General features: G+C 36.9%; 1 long non-coding RNA gene across 1 annotated transcript; it reads right to left on the bottom strand.

Moving 5' to 3' along the window:
- Positions 1-1,339: 1,339 nt before the first annotated feature.
- LOC115421178 (uncharacterized) lies at positions 1,340-20,889 on the bottom strand. Its single transcript, XR_003935642.1, has 3 exons — positions 20,873-20,889; positions 4,018-4,029; positions 1,340-1,514 (listed from the first exon to the last, which is right to left on the bottom strand). It is a non-coding gene; the product is annotated as an uncharacterized LOC115421178 (long non-coding RNA).
- Between the last annotated feature and the right edge of the window lie 478 nt (positions 20,890-21,367).

The following is a 21,367-nucleotide window of genomic DNA, read 5'->3' as shown; positions in this document are numbered from 1 at the left end:
AACAGCAGCCACCACATGGAGACCATAATCCAGGGGTGTCAAATTCATTTTAGTTCAGGGACCACATTCAGTCCAGTTCAATCTCAAGCAGGCCAAACCAATAAAAAAAACTGCATGACAACCTATAAATAATGATAACTCCAAGTGGTCCCTTTGTTTTAGACTTAGACTTCGACAGACTTTATTTGTCATTCCAGATAATTACATCAAAAATGAAATTTTGATGCAGTTGGCTCAGCAGGCAGGAGCAATAATTACAAACATGCACTATATAAACAGGATAATATTTACAAGATAGAATAAATATATAAACTATGGAATTTGGAAGATAGAATAAATATGCATATTAAAAAAACCCTGAAAACTATAGAATAAATAAATATAGAATTAATATGCATATAAAAACCACAGAATATAGAAATTTAGTACAATAAAAAATATTAAGTTATGAAAATATTTACATTTACAAACTAACACTGCACTAAAAAGATGTGAATAACCAGACAAAATTGACATTTCTTAAGAAAAAGTGCAATTTGAACAGTATTTTGCCTCAATTTATCATTTGTACATGGGTGCTTCTATGAAACCGGTATCTAAAAGCAGGACAGAGGGGCTAAAAGTTCAAACAAGATCTAGACTAACACGATGAAGCAAGTTTGGAAGCACTTTAAAAACAAATATTTACTGAGATAAAAGAGAAACTATTTTTCAGATATAACATTTTACATGATTTTTTAAAAAAAATATGAATGAAACAGTAAAAAGGACACGAAAAGTACGAGCTATTATTTTTTGAATATCTTTTTATTTTCTCACAGGTACATTTTGGGATTCGGAGTAAATATGCAAGGGAGAGTGTTTCGCAAGTTGACTGCTGTTGCAAAATGATTCGTGATTTATTTGTGTTTAAATGGGCAGGTTCTGCATGTAACACCAGTGGACACGATGGGTTACACATTAAACCTGGAATGAGACTGATATTCATGAAAAACCCACATCTGGATTAGAAGAACCACTAGGTTTATCAAATTTAACAGTGTCTTTATTTATAGCGGTATATAAGACCATTGCAAGCCATGTTTTCCAGATCAAATGCACTGACACCTAAGTAGCTTTTCCCGTCCCAATTTTGGTCCTATTTTTGGCCCCAATATTTTTTTTAAAAATTCATTAATTTTGGGATGACTCAGAGCAAGAGTATAATTTTTTGCACATATGTGAGGTCATCATGAGGTACATCCTGGGAGGAAATATGTCTAAACTTCTCTTATTATTGGGTCTGAAAAACTGGAAAAGTGCCAGGAACCAAAATAAACCCAGATTCATGGAAAGACCCACATTTGTATTACACACAATGTTACACAAACATTTGGTAACAGGCATAATACTGTTGAAATTTTGAAGTTTGGTATTTGGAACTAAAATAAGACTAATTTGTACAATGTTATGTGTCAGGTTATTATTAACACAACTTACAGGTTGGATCTACAAATTCACAAAACATTTAGTAACTGTCACAATATTGTTACAATTTTACTTAATTTTTTTAATTCACATTTTATTGATAAAGAGTTATTATTACATTAGGCTAAATGTGGCCCCTGAACTAAAACAAGTTCAACACCCTTGACTTTTTATATCTTTAGTGTAATTTTTGCACTTCATAAAATCATGCCACTGGCCAGATGGGAACCTTTGGAGGGCCAGTTTTGGCCCACGGGCCACATGTTTGACACCTGTGTCTTAATCTAACTGAGCTCGACAATGAACCTCTGTACTGACTTCCCTGAATGGAGCTGAAGAAAAAAAAGACATACAACCATTGACCCTCATATTCACACCAATGGGAACTTTAGATTGCCCAGTTAATTTATTAGTAAGGTGCATGTGGATGGACAGTGGAAGGAAGTGAGAGAACCCACACAGACACAGAAAGAACATCCAGTTTTCACACAGAAAGACCCCCAGCATCTGGTGCTAACCTGCACCACCTGCCACAAGAAATTAAAATGCAATGTAATTATTTTTATTGTTTTTTGTTTTTTTCATTCTTTCATGTGTTTTGGCCAACTGTGTTATTTTTAAAGAGTTTTGTTGCTGTTGTTGTTGTTCTGTCCTCCTGTTTGCTACAATTGCATTTCACCCCATTTTTCTTGCACTTGATAATGTTTTGCTTATTGTACTTTAGCACTGATGCTTGATTTGATCCTCTCTTTTGTAAGTTGCTTTGGATAAAAGCGTCTGCTAAACGCAATTTAATGTAAATGCAAATGTAATGTAGAAATGGCTGAAGTGCATGGATGTCAGATGAGCAGGGAAGCGCAAACAAACGTTTCATACATGGAACATGAAAATAACTATACTGTTACTAACAAATTATAATTTACCTGTTTTTTTCTATATTATTTGCATTAACATAACATATTTAATATCATATATTTTTGCATGATTGCATTGGTCTACAAGTAAAATACCTCCAGAATACTAATAGGGCAAGTTTATCAAGTTTGAGTCACTAATAAATAAAAAATGTACTTAAAAAATGCCAGCAGTTTCAAAGATACAGTCTTGGGTCAAAATGTGAAATTATGAGAATTAACGACAAAAAGGGTTTTACTTAAAAAGAAATGTTTGTCTCAGAGTTACAGATCTACTTCAAATATCATAATTCACTTGGAACATTTATATATATGTGTAATAACACTTTATCATAAACACTAAAATATCACTTAATCATCACTTTGGACATTTGTTACTAATTCATCTTATTAAAGTATCTAAGAGTCATCACATTTAATCTCCAAGGAAGATAATTTCAAAAAAAAAAAAAAAAAAAGATGAAAAAAATTATTATTATTATTATTATTAATAATAATAATAATAATAATAATAATAATAATAATAATAATAATAATTGTAGACCAGCGTTATTTTATAAGACTTTTTGGCCTTTTCCCCTTGCACAAGTGCCCTTTCTGCCACACTGTTTGAAGTCTGTATCTGAAAATACTCCATTTCATGTAATATATATGCATATGTGAGGTGCACTCTACCCAACATGGGCTCACAGTGTCATTGTTGCTCCTGAAGTGAATGTCAAGATGACAGACATATGGAGTGAGGGAGAAAAAATGTAAAGACTTTTCTTATCGAATCAAAGGAAATCAATATTAATTCTATGTAACTGAAGCACTTCACTGCTGATTATCCTGTATACAGTACGGATGTGTAGCAGTAAATCAGGGTCTTTGTCACACACAGTTGTACATAACACAACCTCTGACAGGTGTGGAATGAAAGACCCATTTTCCCATTTGCTGAATTAGTGTAATGTTCTTTAGTTGCTGGAGGTTATTTAGATGTTATTTAAAAGCACAGGAACACCAGGTGCAGTTTAGCCCCGTCTCCCATGCGTCAGCGTGATGACTGTTGCTCAGGAGTGTGACGGTCCTGGTGGGGTGTTGGCCCTCTCTGTGGGTGTACCAGGCTGTTGCCCTTCACAGTCTGGCACAGTGTCAAGGTGACACAGGGCTGGTCACTACCGTCAGCATTTCTCACCGTCCATGCATGTGATGCTACTAGGGTCTGCGTGACTTAAAGTGTGTGTATCTGTGCTTAGATGCATGTACGGAAGCACGTTGATGTTATTAGTGTATGAGTCATTTTAAAGTAGATTAAGTTTTTCTATATAATCAATGCATCCCTATTGATGACACAGTCGGTGAGTCATACCGCACTGTGAGATGCATATCCTGGACTTTTTACTTAGGTATACAACATCTCCATCCGGCAGTGCCACAAAAAAAAAAAAAAAAAGCATGAGTAATGATGAAGTAGGAAGAACCAAGAATATTATTCATCCCTTTTAGGCTTCAGTTATCTAGTGATTATTTGTCACTAAGATATGTTTGCCACTGCTATGAATTAGTGTCTCTATCAGCATGGAGGTTGCTAATGCACTTATGCATCTCTGCAGAATCTGAATTGATTGTTCTTTTACCCAGACAGGCTCACCAGGCAGTGTACCTTGAAACTTAAATAGAAAGAGGGACAATGCAAAATAAAGATTATATATCAGAAATAATCAACTTACAGTATCATCACTGTCATGCATTACAGTTTATGTTATGTTATGTTATGTTATGTTATGTTATGTTATGTTATGTTATGTTATGCATTTTTAATCTATATTAATCACATTTCATTTTGCATGAGCAAACAGACTCAAGAAAGAAGGTGAATATATATATGCACTTAACGTGTTTATTAAACACCTTCAACAGTTTCAACAAAACTACTTGAAACAACTGTTCCATCTTGGGTTGTTTTGTTCCTCACATTTCCATCCAGAGGGTCAATGTGTTGTTTAGCATCTTCCATCTTTATGGGTTGATTCTACAGCATGACAAGGGATTAATCCACGTTAATGCATTACTTTTGACAGCCCTAGTTATGTTATGTTATGTTATGTTATGTTATGTTATGTTATGTTATGTTATGTTATGTTATGTTATGTTATGTTTAGTGCTGTCAAACAATTAAAACTTTTAATCAGATTAATCACAGGATTGCTGTGGATTCATTTCGATTAATCACAATTTAATGTCATGCATTTTTAATCTATATTAATCGCATTTCTTTTTGCATGAGCAAACAGACTCAAGAAAGAAGGTGAATATATATATGCACTTAACGTGTTTATTAAATACCTTCAACAGTTTCAACAAAACTACTTGAAAAAACTGTTCCGTTTTGGGGTTTTTTTTTCTCACATTTCCATCCAGAGGGTCAATGTGTTGTTTAGTGTCTTCCATCTTTATGGGTTGGTTCTGCTGCATGATGAGAGATTAATCCACGTTAATGCGTTACTTTTGACAGCCCTAGTTATGTTACGTTACGTTACGTTATCGGTGCGGTTGACTCGGTGGACTCTTTTAAAAAGCAACTCAAGACGTTTTTATTTAGGAAAGCTTTTGGTTGATGGATTTATCCTTTTTTTTAAAAATCTATTTTATGAAATTATTCTTATGTTGTTTTATTACACCCATTTTATGTACAGCATTTTATGATTTTTATCTGCGAAAAGTGCTTTATAAATAAACTTTATCTACTGAAACTTTACTAGTTATGATATGTTATTTTACCATACATTCCTGCTGATTTTGTTTGATTTGCTATGATCACAGATGGATTTTCCTTTTCTTTGTGTTCATAATATGCACAAAATTCACTGAAGCTGCAGTATAAAAAGTACATGTTAATGACAGTTCTAAAATGAATAGATAGTATGGTCTTAGGGGTATTTAAATGTTTGCTGTGATAAGCCACGATGGCACAGGGACTTATAAACAGGCTATTAGTGGGTCCTGTAGAAAGAGCCTCGTATCATTAAACAAACAGATTAGATTTTACATCACATGAAATATTGACTGTAATTTCTTTTGCTGGCTGGATGATCAGTAGATTGGATTTTTGCTGGGTTCTGTAAGAAATTCACAGGGAAAGATTTGCAGAATAAACAAATAACAACTCCTTTGTCTTGATTCAAATGCTTTTTATTATTACCAGGAAACTGAGAACGACTTCTGCATGAGGTAAAACAAATTTGGGATAAAACTCCCAGATGAAACAATTCAGCAATAAAGATGTTTTTCTGGGTAATTTGAAATGTCACAACTCCATTACTCTGGAGTTAGGAATATAAAGCTGAAAGAGATGGGAATAAGGTGTTAAAGTGACAAGAAATGAAGTGATGAGCTGTCTATATGGCAGGAGAGTCAGAGTGAGTAATCGCTGGTGTCCCCAATGAGAGAAAGCTCAAACAGGAAATGCATACTCTCGTGCCAAACATGGCAGGCAGATGGCAAGCAACAGGGCCCTGTCAGTCCAGTGGAATATGGAGGCTCAGAGTTGGTAGGGTGTGCATTTAGAGGGAAAAAAATGGAAAAAAAAAATAATAAAAAAAAAACAAGAAAAAATGGTCAGGATAGATGATATCAGGCCATCTGTCTGCATTACAACAAGGTGTCATTTTTTAGAGGGTGGAAACTCGCTCCCACTCTTTCTTCAGATCTGGTTTTTACAGCAGATAACACATAACAACTGTGCTCCTTCCTCCTCTGTCTTTGACTTTTTATGCAACCAAATCCCACAGCGGCCGTTGCATAATGATATTTGTTTTAACATTTCTCAGTTTGTTTAAGGATTCTACATTTCACAGTGATGTTCTTCTGCCTTTGATGCCTTTCTTTATTGAATCTTTTCTATGCCCTCCTTTTGGATCTATATATTTTCTGTCTGTCTGTCTGTCTGGCCACCAGTGATCTTGCATCAGGTTGCATTGTGGTTCGTCATGTGAAGCTGGAATCGCTGCTGATTTATTTTCGCTTTATGTCAAAAGACTATGAAGACATAAACACACATAGTATACATAAGAGGAAGCTGCCTGGAGAAGGAGGCACTGAAGTAGGCAGACATTCGGGTTGTTACCAAGTGGATGGGAGTTAGTCCGCCTACACACTCAGAAGACCAGGAGATGTGTGTCTGGGCCTGGCTAAGAGGCTGCTGGCTTGCTCTGCTGTAGCAGGTGGTGCACATTTTCCATTTACAAGAAAACACTAAGTGTAGGCAGCAAAGAGGAGGTGCTGTCATCTATTCCTGCAACGAACACAGAAGATCTGAACCACTTTGTGGCAGCATGCATGCTCACATTCTAAGTATGCAGCCTCTACTAACACAATGTTTTGCTCCCTATTTATACAAAATGATATATATCACTGTGAAGACACTTGTCGTGTTTTCAACTGCAGTCGATTCAATACTCAACCTTGTGCTCTTTGAAATGAGATGACACGCTTGCCTGAGGTGCAAATACATCAGTTCTTTCAGATGAAGAGAGTTTCATAACTGTACCATACGTGTTTTGCAATTTGAGAAAAATGTGTATCATTACATTTTTTAAGATTCTGTGGTTTTGTAATCTATCGCATTTGAAATGACCTAATATAGTTTTGTGGCACATTCTTCTCTCATGTGTACTCAAAACAAAAACGTTCTCTCATGTGTACTCATAAAATAAAAGCTTTTTCATTTCATCTTACATAATGAGGACTTTTATCAGCGTGGGATTTGCTTTTTCCCACATCAAGATACAATGAATGGAGAAACTGGTTTGCATGAAACAATTATAGAATGTAAACACAGTGAATCAATGGAACAATGGAACATAAAAAATGCAAACCCTATTTTCAGAAAATTTAGGAAACTTTCTAGAATGTAGTAATAACATCTGCCATTTATTTGAACCTTTATTTAACTGACCAAAGGGAGATAAATTGTAGTTAATAAATATGAGCAAATTTAGAGTTTGATACCCACAGCACTCTCAAAACATGCCGTATAGAGGCTTTTTTACAGCTGTTTTTCATCCCCATTTTTCATTCAGATTATTATCCATTCTTGTTGTGAACACTCTTCAGCTGCTCAACAGTCCATGGTCACCATTGTCTGAGTCTCTTCTTCATGATGCTCCATACATTTTCAGGGTGACATATGTCTCTCCGAGCTCTACGCTCTGTAATAATGTCAATCTGTAAAGATATACTCTGTGTGGATCCATGTAGAGCCAGGGCAAGATGGCATTGGTTTTGCTTTTGAATGTCTTTTAAAGGAGCACATGCTAAGCCCTTGAATACACTGTGCACGGGCACCTTTTTATGAAAAACAGTCAATGGATGCCTGAATGTCATACAAGACATTTTCAACTTTAGATAAGAAACAGGCTCACTGTTGGCTCTTATCATAGTGACCTAGAAAAGTCAGAGAAAACTCAGGGGGCCATTGCCCTGATTCAGGCATGTACCACATGAAAGACTGCTGGTGGAAGGAGGGTTGACAAAAAATGAAGACGTAAAAACTGCATGGAGATGATCCCAGCATTCATCCAGAAACTGCTGAATTAAGATATTATGAAAATTGGGGGAGATTATTCATCCAACAATTGGCTTCCATAGAAAGGATTAAGGTGGAGCTTTGAGGAAATCTGCGAGCAGTGCTCTTATGGGTCCCATTGGCTGAACAGTTGACAGAACAATCTCAAAGTTAAAGCCTTGGTTGAATTACGGTGCTTCATAGTATTCAGAGCTCATTCAGTCCCATACTGGGTATGTTGAATCCATCCTTGCAGTTCAAAGTCAAAATAGGGGTCTGTATCACATGGATTACGCATATACATGCTGTTTGAGGGTCTCGTATCACTGTGTGCAGCTCAGATACTAGAATACGCCTAAAGATTTGCCTCAGGTGTACGGTATGCTCTGTCACATGAGCTGTATATACTGCCAGAGTACAGACTACAGAGGCTTTCCACCACAAGCTTAGTGTTCCAAGTACTGGAGACACCACACTGCTGCTCCTTAGTCTCCTTGGGGGTGAGGCTTTGATATTGTTCTAATTCATTCAATTTGCACTTAGTTCACAATAGCTGAGTGCAGTGTATCTATATGCAGATATACAGTACAATATACAAACACATAGAAATATTCATAACTCAGTCTGTAACCACCTTTGCCACTGTACCATCATCACAGCTGTCACAATAATATTTCAGTGTTATATGTAAATGAGGCTGCACTAGAAGAATGGCAGAAGCTTTTCTGTGTGCCCCCGCAGTTGATATTTACACTAAACTGAACACTGATGCTGAGTAATGTTTGATGATGGGCCAAGCTTGTCCAATTCCCAAAATGTGATATGCTCTAGTGGCTCTGGTCATTATAGTCAGCTAGCATCCTTTAGAAAGCACTTTAAATGAAAGGAGTTGTGTAATAAACCACTGGAGCAAGACACTGGATTATGGCGCCATTAACGTCTTGCAGCTCTTTTCTTGAAATATACTGTATTTGCTGTTGGTGTCACTGGTGTAAACATTAAAAAAAGAACACATAATGTGTATTCAGTCAGACAGTTTTCATTTGAAAGTGTTTTTTAGTGTTGTACTGTGATATTAGATGAAAAAAAAGATGAGAAATGTTTGCTGGAACCTTTGAATTGTGAGGAACAGTTGGAGAGTGAACTTCTGGGTGTTTACAGTATGTAGGAGCAAGCAGAGACTCGTCTTTGATCCAGAAATAAGTCACCTCAGAGTTTCCTTTGCCCCTGAAATACTGTTTGATGAAGACGTTAGATTCCTTGCTATTTCTGGATCCTTTTCTTCCTGTTGATGTGTTATGTGTCAGTGTGCCAAACAGACACTCACCTCACACATTGCTCAGAATGACAGATTTTTCAGTTTTGCATGTCTTTTTTTACCTCTAACATGCCCCTCCCCTTTCTTTATCACCCCCCCTCCCCTTTCCACCACCTCCCCTTGGGCAATGAGAGCTGAGATGGAAGGAGAGATGGATGATGTTGTTTTGAACTGTGACATGCCTCCATGCAAGTCATTCCATTATTATTCATAAATAATTGGCCAGGACCGTCTGTGGGAGCTATTTATAGATCCTGATTGCTGTTTTGCCAAGAAGCGCAATCTCACACAGCATTCTTTTGTGTATTTACCTACTTTGATGAAAACCTCACAGATGGTTCAGTTTTATTTAAGCTCCTCTTGACCTCTTGTTTGGCCTTAAATACTGGTCAAACACTGCAGCTTGACAGGGAGCTAAATAGACAAGGATGTGTAAGCCATCGATTCACACTCTTTTCTCACCCTTTTAAGCTCAAGACCCTCAAATGGTTAACCGTTCAGATATGTCGAATGCTCCTTCACTGGCAGCCAGACATATACACCCTATCTCTCTTCTGAGGATCTATCTTCCACTTAAGTTAAAAATCAATAAGGACCGGTGAGGCCAGTCGGTTATACTGGATTAGTCAGGGGTACTGATCTTACCCAGACAAATACTCCGCAAACACACGAATCGCCGCTCATCTCTTCATTCTGACCACAACATTTCAAGCTCCATTAGATAAATGTGTGCATGGGTGTGTGTCTGGGTTTACCTGTAGTGCTTAGCATGCACTGTTAAATCCCAAACAGTGCCCTTGAGGGTTGAAAGTGTGATTGACCAAAAGGGGAGAGCAGGAAATATGAACGGAGGGGGAAAAAAGATGAGAATGTAATCAGATTGGAACAAAAGGGTGCATTATTTAGCACTCATTGTTCTGGTGAGTATTTCATGGCAGGGTTAGATTACAACAGATGATAGATAGAACATTAACCCTTTCATTCATGGTGTCACTCCAACTTCTCTTAAAACCTTAATATTTTGCAGTGACTACTCATAATTAGCCATTTTTAGCTTACCGACCGACAGGCTGTAAGCTATTGTCGTCATGCAGCGTCTGTCGTCGTCTGTCGTCCATTACAAAAATTTCAATCGTCTTCTTCTCCAAAACTACAATTCCGATTGACTTCAAACTTGGTATACAGCTTCTTTATGATGATGTCAACAAAAGTTAAATTATTTGGATCCAGATCTGATTCTGGATTTGGTGCGACTTTGATTTCTCCATTATAAGAGATAGGAAGTGGATCGATGCAATAACTCAGTAAATATAAATGATATCAAGTGTAAATTTCTCCAGTCCAGCCCTGATGGGGAGATGACCAAAACATAATGGCCACATGCTGATCAGGATCTTCTTCTGGATCCGGGAACTTACGGAAAATTTAACATGGGCTCTTATGGGGAAAACATTTCAATCATGTTCTTCTCTGAAACTCCAGTTCTGATTGACTTCAAACTTGGTATACAGCTTCTTTATGATGATGTCAACACAAGGTATTGAAATTATTTAAATCCAGATTGGATTCTGGATTCGGTGCGACTTTGAAAAATTTTCCCATTATAAGAGATAGGAAGTGGACTGATCCAATAAATCAGTAAGTATCAATGATATCAAGTTGGAATTTGATTTTTTTACAGATCTGATTGGAATATGACCAAAACATGGGCTATTTCTGTAATATAATAAATACACATAACTGGGTGACAATAAATGGCATCTGGATACATTTCCCAAAGCTTTTAATTTGGCCGATAAATTACAGGGCCATTGGTCCTATTTTTGGTATATGTGTTGTACTATGTAAGGACAGGTCACCGTTACGTCCGTTGTTAATTAGTCTGTGTATTGAATGATGGCGGCAGTAAAGGGTAATTTATGGATTACAGGAATATACACATATTATGTGTTTTAAGCTGTAATATTTATTGAATATGAGTTGTATTGTGGTACTGTGGTGGAGTTGGTCTGGCGAGTGGATGGTGAGCCGTTTGCACTTCAGTCCTCTTCACCGTTCCAGCGCATATCACAAAGACGATGCATGTTAATTGTGGAAGGTATATAGCTGTTGTGATCGGATGAATAGAGTGCAGTGTACCAGTATTATTTCAGAATATTGTGGGAAATGGGTTTCAGACGTCAACTTACCGTGTGTGTGCTTCTGTTTCCGGCATGGTGTCCGGCCAAAAGAATCCCCGGGGGGGCTTGGGCACTATTTAAAGGTTCCGGGAGGGTGAGCGCACAGGGGAGGTTGAAGGAGGGGTGTTTGGTGTTGGGTGAAATGTAAATATGTATATATGTGTTTTGTATAGTGTTGTTTTGGGTATTTGGTTTGTATTAATATTTGTAAAAAGTGTATTTTGTGAGTTTGTGGTGTTTTTTTAAAGGTAAAAAACTCTGTAGTTAAGTGTGTATATTTTGTCTCCCTGTGGTGATGGTTTATCCCAGTCACGTGCACAGTGCACTTTTGTATATATTCGGGCCAATTACTGTTGGTAGAGGTTGGTGAAGGTTGTGTTTTGACTCTCCAGAGAAAATAAAAAAGAAGTATTTTTGCTACAACACCTGGGTCCAAGTTCCTTTTTGAACGCGCCCTGACCACTCGGGCTATGACATACTACAAAATCCAAATTACAACATGTGTTTTCTGATGAATTATTAATATTTGTAACCACCGCAGTTACATTTTACATTAAGTTTTCCTAAATCAATCATATGTTATGTTTATGGAGAAAGGCATTTGGACACACAGTGTTAAAAATATTTTTGCTCAATATCACTATAAGGTGCCTTCAGTGTCCCCCAGCAGAATCCAGCTGTCACCATGAACACACTGCAAAATAATGAAATTCTGGGGCTTTTATTATGAGCAAACACTTGCACATATATGAGTACAATTTTAAACCTATTGAATTGTGATTTTATTATTTTATACAAATTTCTTCGAGAGAATGTACATAATTTGGGGATGTCCCTCACACTGCCCTTCTAACTTTAGAGTTTAGAGTTTGATAAGTGTTTAAATGGAAAAAAAAAAAAAAAAAAAACTTTTTAGATGCTGTTGTTACAGTCAACAGGTTTTTCAATTAAACAAATCATTTTGATAATTTATATTTAATTTTAATTGGTTGGTTCCGAACATGCAATGAAATTTAACATATATGTGAACAAGTTAAACATAAATAATAATACAAAATTCAAACAATCAAGGCAATCTTAGAAAGAAGAACAACGCAATAGTTTCATTTACATGTACGAAAAGGGGAGGGAAGAAGTGCAACTTATTTAATCCCGCCCCTTTTTCACAAAATATGAATTATATATATTTATCTCCCTCTTCCGATACAATAATCCTTAAGGATGACACGGTGGTAGAGTGGATAGCACTGTCACATCACAGCAAGAAGGTCTGAGGTTCACAGCAAGAAGGTCCGAGGTTCAATTCCAATCAGGGACCTTTCTGTGTGGTTTGCATGTTTTCCCCGTGTTTGCATGGCTTCTCTGCATTTACTCTGTCTTCCTCCCACCATCCAAAGACATGCACTGATAGGTTAATTGGTCAACCTATCAGTGCATTGGTTAATTGGTCAACCCAAAATTGCCCACATGTTAGTGTGAGAGTGATTGGTTGTTTGTCTCTATATGTCAGCCCTGCAATTTGTCCAGGGTGTACCCCACCTTCACCCATAGGTAGCTGGGACAGGCTCCAGCACCCCCACAACCCAAGTAAGGATAAAGTGGGTTCAGATAATGAATGAAAGAATGAATGAATGAATGAGTAATATCTAACATTCTCCACATGTCCTTCAAACATAGTCTGACAGAGCATTTATTATTCTTACTTTTACATTTAAAAATGTCATCATTTTGTTTTTGTACTTAGATGTGGTCAAGCTTAGCATGTCCACCTTGTCATCACAAAATATCATTCATTATAAAACTTTCAAAATACATTTGTTGAATATTACACAGCAGTCTTCAGAGATGACCTACTTTGGCAACTCAAAGTCCAACATATGGTCATTAAATCATAACTTCAGCCAAAACTGTCCACCCCGTCACTTATTTTTACATGTATTTGTCTGTGACGGTAGAAACATTTGTTGCATATTTTGTGGTCTGCTTCTACTTTGTTCTGCTTGCAAAAAAAATATTAAAACTGTGGGAGCTTGACCAACATGCATTTCTAACAGCCTATAGTTGACTTAACATATTGAACATAAAGTTAAATGGGGGGGGGGGCGCATTTTGAAGTCTGAAAGGCACCTTATAGTGATATTGATCCATTTATGATTAAAGTTGTGTTCAAGCTACAAATAGTCTATTGTAATATATGTATCTCACTCATGAATCCAGACACATTTAAGTCTTTTTTGGGAGAAAAAACAGTCAGTTTTATAATGACTCATGCATGAAAAGGTTAAACAAACCAAGTTGTTCCTAAATATATCAGAGATTTTGTTTTGTTTGAAAGATGCATTTTTAGTTGAAAAGTGCAGTTGAGAGAGTATGTGATATTTTTTTTTTGGAAAGCACCTGCTGTTAGTGCCTGTGGGATTATGCAGGTGTAGTGGCTGCTTTGCTTCTGGGCCGGAAGGCTTTAACAATCATCAGCTTCTGTCAAGTCACTGTTTTTGCTGAATCAGGAAATCAGAGTGTGACATGGTGAACTTCCTAAGGAAAAAAAAAGAAGCAAAAACTCTCTGCATGACGTGGGTTATGGGCTGAGCTCATCTGCATGACAATAAAGAATTCAATTACAAACACAAGTGGGAGATTCACACGTGCTGTAGCAGAGCAGACCATGCTGCATTGCCTCATAAAGCGCTCCGTCTCCACCGCAGCGTGACAGCATGAGAACATGGCTGGAATGCAGGATGACAAGGCTGTGTGGTGGAAACAGTCGGCTGTCATTAGTATGCAGCACAGAGCCGTCTTGTCTAGCTGGACCTTTGCAGAAACTCTCTTCCCCAGAACAGCAGATAAATTGTCTGTACTGAATAGAGCAGCTGAGGCAAATCTGTGCCCTTTTCTACACAAGGAGATTTCTCTTGTGTCGCTGGGTCTGCTCCACACACAGCCGTCACAACACACTCCTATACAGAAGTTGTATGAAGAAAAGGGTCAGAGTTGAACTCCCCTGTAATATTACCATGAGAAAGAGAGGCAAACAGAGAACCTTATTAAGACCTGTGCTCCAGGAGCTTAGCTCTCAACTCCTGAGTGAGTTTTATCAGAGGAGGCCCTTCAAGCATGACCACAGTAATGAACCTATTAGCCATGAAATTGACTTTTCTCATAAACAGTGAACAGATGAGTGTTTAGAGAACCAATTCCACATTTCAACCCTTTTGTTTGATTTTCATAATTACAGTTCAGCTTTAGTGCTTTTTTTTAATAACTGGATATGTACATGTGCACACACACATTTTTTGTCATTAAGTTTTCCTCTTGGCGCAGTATATTAATTATAATTCTAAGTTAAGGCGTTGAAAACACACTATGGAGAGTATTTAAATAATGTAAATAGAGTATTGCTTTTATTATAAAAGCTTGAAACACAAGCCTTTTAGAAGGATCAACTGCTGAGAAGGCACTCAATGAATGGCTTAAATAGTTAAAATGCAAATTTCTTCTGTCTGCTTTTAATTACTGCTGGAAGATGAGCATGATTTGTTCCCCTGCTGATATGTATTTGGCAAGAAGCTTCCTGTAGGGCTTTTAAATGCTCGACAACTCATAGAGTATGCTGTCTAGACTGGTTTAAACTTTCACTCTTATTGATTACAGTTATTACAACATGCTTCATATGTCTGTGTAATATGGTGTACATACCACAGGAACTTCATCACACACCTCATATAGTGTGTGACTAAATCATGTAGTCATTTGGGAGAGCAGTCAAGTCCTTCTGAAACAGGTGTTATGATATTTCTTCAACCAAGGGATTGAATACAAATGAATTTCAGCTGTTGTAAGGGTCTTAATAATTTCGCATAGTACAATACTAATCTGTTTATGAGGACATTTTGTACTGTCCAATCAACATATCTCATTGTGGTGAGTGTTAGGCCCTGGTTGATTGATTGTACTTTTGCTTTCCAGTCCTGTACTCAGAGCTTAACTCTGCAATGACAGAAAGGACACGCAGATGAATAATGCATGTCTGTATCAACTCATCTTGCAAGCACAATGCAATGAGAGAAAGAGATTGAGCGATAGAAAAGGGACAGATGGACGGAGAAAGTGACAGAGTTGTTCAAAGTGATGGCTGTGTATGGAATTAACATGTCTTATAAAATCATAGCAACCACTGACTTGATTTGGTTAGCTGCTCCCATAAGAGGTGATTGCTCTTTTTGTTCATTCAGTGTGAGACTTGTAATAAAAAAGGCTTTGAGAGACTGAAGTGAAAGTGTCTTTTATTCTTTGAAGGTCTTCTTATTACTAGGCCAAAGCCATTGCATGGCATTGACAATTACTGAAAGACATTCTGAATCAGTCAACACCTGCTACAGTAAAGTATTAATTGGTAAATCATAGCTCAAATTCAGGGTGAGTTATTCTCTGCAAAAAGCATCACAGAGATTGCAGAGAAATATATCCTATTTATTAACCTCAGAGAGGAGCCATCCGTAGTTAAGGGTGTAAGGCCAGCACATTGAATTTGTATCAGTAGTCAGCATTGACTTTTTTGGAAGCAGCTTAATCACTCTGCAGCAAAATTGCATTATTCTCATACAGACTAGAAACAAGAAAATACATCAGGCTTCTTCCTTGTGTTACACACCATTAGACAATACTGTTATTTTTATCCAGTATTGCTCTCCAGTGCCATCAAACTGATCTCTTTTACAAAATGAAAAGGTGGTTTCCTGTGGACTGGATGAGGTGAGCAGCAAGAATATTAAGTTCTAATGCTAAAGTTTAGGTCCTGTGTTATTCAAGTGTTATTTACATTGGTATTTATGAAGGCACAACAATTGCAAATAGTAACAATTCATGGTTTTAACAAATTAAATGGTTTGTGTCATCATTACCAATGCAGACACAACCTTCTATTCTAAACAGGACCACCAGAGCCACCTGTAAAACCCTAACAGGCCAACTTAGGGTTAACCCTAACCCTAACTTGGCCTGTCCTCAGTAACATTTTCAGGCCTAAACAAATTGAATTAACTTTGAAAGGCAGGAACAGCTGCCATGGGTAAAGAAATTAAATTGACATGGTGACCAAAGTGTTAATGCTGTAACCTGGGAATTTTGTGGAAAACAAGATGGATGCCCATTGTCCCCTCTCATGACCTTTGATTGGATTTAAATCCCACCACTACTTCATGCAAACCAGTTTTAACTTGGATTGTGCAATTTGCCCCTGCTCACTCATGCATGAAAACCTGGGTCTGTAAATTTAGACAAATATCCGCCAATCCCCTACCTACTGACATCCATAAAAGAAAATTCCAAAAATTATCAAATGCGGAACTGGGGGTAATTTTTCAAAATGTATAGGTTTTTTTTTTTTTTTTTTTTTTTTTTTTTTATACACCCTGTAGATTTAAATGCTTTATATGCTTTTATATTTTTTGTCTTGGAAAAGGGGTGTGAGGAGAAGTTTGTTGCATTTTAAAAAAAAAAAACAAAAAACAAAAAGCAAGATTAATATTGAATTATATAAATGTGAAAATAAATGTTTTGTCCAAAGTATGTGGTGCAAATATTCTTTTAAAGAGTTTAACTTGTCGGTTAGCTTCTAGGTTTAGTCTGAGTTGAATGCAGAGGTTGTTTATCTGCAGTATGAACACACAGTAGCAGCATTAAAGAAAATCCTAAATACATAATGTATAAGTCTCATACTGAGCTGAAAACAGACAAAAGCACAAACTATAATTACTTTTAATCCAGCGGTTGTTGCCAGTTCCAAAGAAAGATTTGAATATGATCCAGTTTTAGGAGATTAGTTGCATTTCCTGACGTTGCTGTCTAAAACGCTGGAGGCCTGACAACTTCAGCATGAAGGGAGGATGTCTGTTAAATTTTAAGGAGGTCTGCGCTGAACGCAGAAATGTGGGAACATGCTGTTTGAAGTCTGAAGCCTTCTTGATCTTAACAGCGTATCATATACTTATAGAGTTGCCCTTTTTTCAGTGGACTTCAGAGTTTGATGCTTAAATTTTCTGAAAAATACTGAGTGACTTTAATATCCTGTGTCAAGTCATTGGTGTTTGTGATGTTAACTGATCAATCAACCTCTTTGTACTCACATCACATACTGCATTAGATCTACAGATCAGTGACAAGTTAAAGGAAACAGAGTAGATGTGTGGAGAAATATGATGAATCACATGCTTCACATAAGGGAATTGTTTGGTACAACTGAACAATTAAAACGGTATCATGTGCTGTGGCATGTATGGAAATACTGAACATTTGACCCTGATTTTCGATCAAGAGTAAAAGATATAAATGACTTTGAAAGACACCGCCTAGATGACTTCATATTTTCTTTGCAATAAAAGTGTCAGAAAATGTTTTTTTTTGCCAATTCTTTTGCACCTTTGTTTTCAGGAAGAACTTTAATTTCAATATCTGGCCAATAATTTTCAGTATTATAAATAATACATGCTGAATCACTTCTGCACACTTCTGGTGTATGGTTTTACGTCTTATTTGAATATCTCTGTGCTGTTTTTGAAGTTTTATCAGATTTACAAACCCAGTGGTGGAGGAGATGGATAAAATTAGAAAATCGCTTGATTTTCTGTCCAATGATTTGACTGTAATAGAGACACAGCAAAAACAACTAATTGACCTAATGGACGAGGTCAGAGAACTGCAAGTTGAAAATGCAGAGAAAGATTAGAAGATCATATACAGCAGTTTAAATCCAAATATAAGGAAAAGGTCTAGAATAATATAGAGATGAAGGGCTTTGAAGATCATTTTTTATTTTCTTATTTTTCTTCTTCTTCTTATGTGTGCATGTATGCATGTTTACAACTAATTTCTCTGATATAACTGTAACCATACAATGTAAAAGGGAAACTGGGGGTGGGAGTAAATAAGTGTTACTTCTTCTCACTCCCTTTTGAGCTACTAGGGGTGTATATTAATAGTAAATTAAAGTAGATATTCATATTTATTGTGTACACATAATGATGTGTATATAATATGTGAATGCTATTTCTGTCTCATTGTGAAATTGAAACAACACTGTACGTAGAGTGCACAAACTCGAAATAAACCAATCAATCAATGACTCAATCAATCAATTAAAACAGTGTGTTTTATTAAAAAAGAGAAAAAAGCAAACTTAAAGTTTTTAGCATATTTATTATCAGAAACAACTGCAAATATCCATAACAAAACTTTTTGAGATTACAAAAATGATCTTTCAGCTACTTTACATCTGCTCAAACATGCTTTTTGGTCTTGAACATTCAGTATCCATATTATCACTTCATCAGCTCTCCGGTGAATTTTGTAGATAGCGCAAATCAGGGGCGTAGAATTGCGTAGGGACGCTAGGGACACGTCCCTACCAATATCCAGCCACTATTGTGTTGTCCCTACCAATCCAACCGCTGTCCATAGTGTTTAGTCAATGATTATGGCGCACAAAGGGTTAATAGGGTTAATAGTCGGTCTCTGCTAGAAGTCCCGCCTCTAAGCTAAGGATCACTCTCCGATTGGCTCTGTGGTTTTGCTGTTGTACATGTGATTGGCCGTCCCCGCTGTTACTCCATCTACTTGTAAAAGCTACAGTTACCCGCTAGCTGGACAGGACAGGAAAAAAAAAAGAAAGTTGGACCGGACAGGAGGGAGTTTGTATCTCCAACCGCTTAGCGTAAGTTGTCAACATGTTTGCATTTGTTCTGCCTGGGTCACGTCAGCTAGACAGATTTGAATATCAGAGGTGTCATTTACATTTACATTTGTACAGGTGTGTGTTTGCCTGCATGCATGCGCGCATGTGTGTGTGTCCCTGTGTGCAGGGCTGGTTCGTGGCATAGGCTGAGAACTGATAGCATGATAATTTCTCATTAATTGTCTTAAAAATAAAGAAATGAGAGGAAAAAACAAAACAACAACCCCCCCCCCCCTGTAATTTCTCAGGTGAGCTCTCACAGACCGGTGCTGACTGTGTGTGTGTGAGTGAGTGACAGAGACAGAGTGGAGCTGAATGACAGTCAGACAGATGTAGAACTAAACATCCAGGTAAAGGCTGGAGAGTTTATCACCATGAAAAGGCCTTCCAAGGCCTTAGCTGTACAGTTTAGAAGAGGAGAAAAGAGGAGGCAGAAAAGTAATCCAATTATAGAGGTATGGAACCTTTTATAATGTTAAAAAATGTTTTATGTTACTAGCAACAGCTAGCTGAGCTGAAATGAAGCAAAGTTGGCTAATAATGGAACTGTAGATGATTAAGAAATGAGAGATCTGCTAAGGTGTGGTTTACTGCTGCTGAACTGGTTTATACATGTTTCTATCTGGTTTACTGCTGGTTAGCTGGTTTATATATGTTTTAATGTTGTTTATATATGTCTCTACGTGGTTTACTGCTGGTTGGCTGGTTTATAAATGTTTCTATCTGATTTATTTATGTTTCTATATGGTTTACTACTAGTTGGCTGTTTGATATATGTTTCTATGTGGTTTACTGCTGGCTGCTTTGTGCATCTCCTCTCATGCTTCACGCATCTCCTCTTTGTGTGTGTGTCTGTGTGCATGTGTGTGTTTTTTAATGGGGGGGGGGGGGTACCAAATTCATATCTTACCTAGGGTGCCAAAATGGCTAGAACCAACTGACTATGATTGTATGCTTGTTTGATCAGCTCTACATGACGTGAAATTATGATCACAAATGCAAAAAAAACATCAACTTTCAGGAGTGCTGCTTTGGAGCACTTTTGTGTCCCCACCAATGTCAGAATCAAACCTACTTCCTTGGCGCAAATGGTTGAGGAGTTACAGTAACTTTTTACACTAAAGTGCAAAATGCAGCGTCGGAGAGATTGCTGTTGTTAAAGGGTTAATTAGTTGAGTTCTCCTCCAGTGAAAGTACCACCCACCTCTATTGGGAGATTGATCTCCTACATCACAGGTGTCAAACATGCGTCCCAGGGGCCAAAACCGGCCTGCCAAAGGGTCCAATCTGGCCCGTGGGATGAATTTGCAAAGTGCAAAAATTACACTTAAGATATAAACAATTAAGGATGTCGAAGTCGTTTTAGTTCAGGTTCCACATACAGACCAATGTGATCTAAACTAAAATAATAGCATAATAACCTATAAATAATGACTCCAAATTTTCTTAGTTTAATGTGAAAACATAATATTACATTTCATCTATAAATAAGTAATGACAACTCCAAATTTTTCTTTTTGTTTTAGTGTAAAAACTTACAGTAAATGATGAAAATATTAACATTTACAAACTATCCTTTAACAATAAAATGTGAAAAACCTGAAATTTTGAAAGTAAAATTTTAACATTATTCTTCCTGTTATTAAATATTTTGTGCCTTTGTAGATCCAATCCGTAATATGCATGTATAAATGGGAAGTTGAGGTATAATACTGTTAAAATTGCACTTATTTTTCTCTAGAAATTTCAGTGTTTTTTCAGGTTATTCACATCATTTCTGTTTGGATAGTTTGCAAATATAAATATTTTTATAATTTAATTTTGATTGCACTAAATTTGGAGTTGTCATTATTTACAGGTTATTATACTATTATTTTACTGGTCTGGCCCACTTAAGATCAATTTGGGCTTGATGTGGCCCCTGAAAGTAAATGAGTTTGACACCCCTGTCCTACATCAAGACCACAGGACTCTAAAGTAGTGCCAGAACCTGATAACCTCACAAATTCAAGTTGTTACTGATTCTTGATAGAACATGCCGGTGAGCTACCTGGGTCACTGGTCTTATTTTTTATTAGCAATGTCATTACAGGGTGTGGTCATACTATCATCCACAAAACTCCACAGTTGTATACAGAGGCAGGGCTGAGCAATCTGTCCAAAAGACCATACAATACAATCTTCTGCAGTAGAATCACAAATCATGAT

The sequence above is a fragment of the Sphaeramia orbicularis genome, chromosome 6, assembly GCF_902148855.1.
Source record: "Sphaeramia orbicularis chromosome 6, fSphaOr1.1, whole genome shotgun sequence".
NCBI classification, from domain to species: Eukaryota; Metazoa; Chordata; class Actinopteri; order Kurtiformes; family Apogonidae; genus Sphaeramia; species Sphaeramia orbicularis.
This window is presented reverse-complemented; position numbering and strand designations above follow the sequence as displayed.